The sequence below is a fragment of the Arachis hypogaea genome, chromosome 14 (genome assembly GCF_003086295.3).
Source record: "Arachis hypogaea cultivar Tifrunner chromosome 14, arahy.Tifrunner.gnm2.J5K5, whole genome shotgun sequence".
Lineage (NCBI taxonomy): Eukaryota > Viridiplantae > Streptophyta > Magnoliopsida > Fabales > Fabaceae > Arachis > Arachis hypogaea.
The window spans coordinates 48443204-48447825 of record NC_092049.1 but is presented as its reverse complement, the minus strand read 5'-3'; positions in this window follow the sequence as shown (position 1 = coordinate 48447825).

Below are 4622 nucleotides of genomic sequence, written 5' to 3'. Positions count from 1 at the left end.
ACAGCTTTGCTCTGTGACCATTTGTTGTGAATTGATTCTTTGTTGCCTCATCTAGCAGTTCAATATTCCCATAGGGAAAAACCTTTGCCACCAAGTATGGGCCAGTCCATTTAGACTTCAGTTTGCCAGGAAAAATTTTAAGCCTCGAATTATACAGGAGAACTTGCTGTCCTAGCTTGAATTCCTTCTTTGTGATCTTCTTGTCATGCCACTTCTTAGCTCTCTCCTTGTATATCTTCGCACTTTCATAAGCTTCTAGTCTAAATTCATCCAACTCGTTTAGTTGTAACAACCTTTTTTCTCCTGCAGCTTGGGGATCAAGGTTGAGGAGTTTAGTGGCCCAAAAAGCTCTGTGTTCAAGCTCTACAGGGAGGTGGCAGGATTTGCCATACAATAGCTGAAAGGGTGACTTGCCAATAGGAGTTTTAAAAGCTGTCCTATATGCCCACAATGCATCCTCTAGCTTTCTAGCCCAATCTTTTCTTGTGATTCCCACTGTTTTCTCTAGGATCTTCTTTAATTCTCTATTTGCAAGTTCAACTTGGCCGTTAGTCTGAGGATGGTAAGGTGTGGCTACTTTGTGAATTACTCCATATTTGTGAAGGAGTTTCTCCATTTGTTTGTTGCAAAAGTGACTACCACCATCACTAATAAGACTCTTGGGCACTCCATACCTAGTGAAGATGTGCTTTTTAAGGAATTGGAGGACGATCTGTGCATCACAAGTGGTTGTGGCTATGGCTTCCACCCACTTTGAGACATACTCCACTACTACCAGGATGTATCTAAAAGAATAGGAAGGAGGAAAAGGCCCCATGAAATCAATTCCCCATAGATCGAACAATTCTAATTCTAAGATAAAGTTTTGAGGCATCTCATTCCTTCTTGTTAATCCTCCTGCTTTCTGGCATTCATTACATTGGTGTACATATTCTCTGGCATCCTTGAAGATAGTTGGCCAATAGAAGCCACTTTGCAGTATTTTTGCGGCTGTTTTTCTGGGCCAAAGTGTCCACCATAAGCTGAACCATGACAATGCCACAAGATGTCTCTCACTTCACTTTCAGGAATACACCTTCTGATCACTCCATCAGAGCATCTCTTAAATAAGAAGGGTTCATCCCATGAAAATTTCCTTGCTTCGTTGATCAACTTCTTCACTTGTTGCTTAGAGAATTCTTGCGGTATCTTTCTTCCCACTTTGTAATTTGCTATGTCAGCAAACCAAGGTACTTGCTGGATCTGCAGAAGGTGCTCATCTGGGAAGCTTTCATTTATGGGCTGGGATGCTTTTTGACTTGTTTCGTGTGGTAGCCTTGACAGATGATCAGCGACCTGATTTTCAGTGCCCTTCCTATCTCTTATCTCAATGTCAAATTCTTGTAGGAGCAGTATCCACCTGATGAGTCTTGGTTTAGCATCCTGCTTTGACATCAAATACTTAAGTGCAGCATGATCAGTGTAAACCACAACTTTGGATCCTATCAGATATGATCTAAACTTATCAAATGCATAGACTACAGCTAGCAACTCTTTTTCTGTTGTGGTGTAATTTCTTTGGGCCTTATTCAACACTTTACTTGCATAATGTATGACATGATGCAAATTTCCCTTCTTTTGCCCAAGTACAGCACCAATTGCAATGTCACTTGCATCACACATGAGTTCAAAAGGTAATTCCCAATCTGGAGGTGTGATGATTGGTGCTGTTGTGAGTCTATTTTTTAAAGTTTCAAAGGCATGCTGGCAGTTTTCATCAAAAACAAAAGGGTTATCAAGCATTAACAGATTACTTAAAGGTTTGGCTATTTTTGAAAAGTCCTTGATAAACCTTCTGTAAAATCCGGCATGCCCCAAGAAACTTCTAACAGATTTCACATTAATTGGTGGAGAGAGTTTTTCTATGATCTCAACCTTTGCCTTATCAACCTCTATCCCTTTTCTTGAAACTTTATGGCCAAGAACAATCCCTTCGGGTACCATGAAATGGCATTTCTCCCAGTTTAAATCCAAGTTAGTTTCTTGGCACCGTTTCAAGACAAGAGTTAAATGGTTTAGGCAAGCATTGAAATTATCACCAAAAACAGAGAAGTCATCCATGAAGACTTCTAAAAATTTTTCGACCATATCAGAGAAAATGGAGAGCATACACCTTTGAAATGTGGCAGGGGCGTTGCAGAGCCCAAAAGGCATCCTCCGATATGCAAAAACTCCAAATGGACATGTAAAGGCAGTTTTCTCTTGGTCCTTGGGGTCCACCACGATTTGATTATACCCAGAATATCCGTCCAAAAAGCAGTAATAGGCATGGCCGGCTAACCTTTCCAGCATCTGATCAATGAATGGGAGAGGGAAATGATCCTTCCTGGTGGCATCATTCAATCTTCTATAGTCTATGCACATCCTCCACCCAGTCACTATTCTGGTAGGGATCAACTTATTCTTCTCATTGGTGATGACCGTCATTCCTCCCTTCTTTGGTACAACTTGAACCGGGCTTACCCATGGGCTGTCAGATATTGGGAAGATTATCCCTGCATTCCACAACTTCATTACTTCCTTCTGGACAACTTCCTTCATTGTAGGATTTAGCCTTCTTTGCGGTTGAACCACTGGTTTGGAATTATCTTCCAAGAGGATTTTATGCATACAATTGCAGGGCTGATTCCCTTCAGGTCATCAATGGTCCATCCTAAAGCATCTTTATGAGCTTTGAGTACGTCAAGAAGTTCTCCTTCTTCCTTCTTTGTCAGGGATGAATTAATGATTACTGGGAAGCTCTCCGATGTGCCAAGGAATGCATATTTGAGATGGGTGGGTAAAGGTTTCAGTTCTTGTTTTCGTACATCTTCCTTCTTATCTTGTCTTTCATCTTGCTCAGTGAAGGTCTCAGCCACTTGTTCCTCTGTTGCCCCTTGATTTCCTTCTTGTTCTTGAAAATTTTCTTCCAATGTTTCTTCCACCAAACTGTCTATCATATCCACTCTTACATAATTCTCTTGCTCAGGAGCGTTTTGCATTGATTTGAACACATTTATGATCATTTGTTCATTATGGACCCTGAAGGTCATTTCTCCTTTTTCTACATCAATGATGGCCCTTGCTGTGTGTAGAAATGGCCTTCCCAAAATGATTGAGTCGTTTCCTTCTTCTTCAGTGTCCAAAATTACAAAGTCTGCTGGAAAAATAAACTCCCCAACCTTCACCAACAGATTCTCCACAATTCCATTGGGTGTCTTGATTGATCTGTCAGCCATGACTAGTGACATCCTGGTGGGTTTAAGTTCTTCTATGGCAAGTTTTCTCATCATTGAGAGAGGCATTAAATTGATGCTGGCACCCAGGTCACAGAGAGCCTTGTTGAGAATTATCTTGCCAATAGTGCATGAGACTACAAAGCTTCCCGGATCCTTAAGTTTTGGTGGAATACCCCGTTGAATCACAGCACTGCATTCCTCGGTGAGTAATATGGTTTCCCTTTCAAGCCAACTTCTTTTCTTGTTGATAAGATCCTTCAGAAAGAACAGATTAGAGGTTATAAAGTGGGGGAGTGCATCCATTCAGAGGGAGCTCTCTAATTATTCATTTTTCATAGTTTAGATGTAGTTTTTAGAGAGAGAGATTCTCTCCTCTCTCTTAGGTTTTAGGATTAAGATTTCTTTTAATTTTATTGCTTCAATACCAGGTTTAATATTTTCCGTTAATTAATGTTTCTCCTCTATTTTTAATGATTCCAATGCTTTTACTTGTTAATGTTCCAAATTGGCTTATGAACCATTCATGTTTAGATTTGATTTTCTATTTAATATAATTTGAGGTATTTCAGAATTATGATTGCTTTCCTTTATTTACATTAATAATTTATACTTTCTTCCTTTTGGCCTTGGTTGATTACTTGGCAACTCTTGAGTTATTAAACTCAACGTGATTGATAATTGGTGTCTTTGCTAATTGAATTGAACTTCAATAACTCCAGTCCTTTCTTAGGAATTGACCAGGACCTGAGGATCAAACTAATTAGTCACTTGACTTTCCTTTGCTTTAGTAAAGGCTAACTAAGTGGGATTAAAACTCAATTCTCATCACCATTGATAAGGATTACTAGGATAGGACTTCCAAATTCTCATACCTTGCCAAGAGTTTATTTTACAATTATTTAATTATTTTATTTGTCATTTAAATTACTTGTTCCTTACTTTTAAAACCCCAATTTACAAAACTCATAACCAATAATAAGAACATACCTCCCTGCAGTTCCTTGAGAAAATGACCCGAGGTTTGAATACTTCGGTTATCAATTTATTTAGGGATTTGTTACTTGTGACAACCAAAATGTTTGTAAGAAAGGAATTCTTGTCGGTCTAGAAGCTATACTTACAACGAGAACTTATTTGCGAAAATTCTAGATCGCGCGAGAGTTTTTTTTTTCAGGATGCCTGACCCTCAAAGAAAGGGAAAAGGAAAGGCAACAACTGGCAAACAGAAAAGAGGTGAATCCTCTATGTCTCTCCTGGAGCTTATGCATGATGACTCCTGGCGGGAAAAGCATTTTACCCCGCAGGAGAAGGCTGACCAGCTCCTCCCTGCCGATGATCCAATTAAGTTTGCAAACCGATACTGTG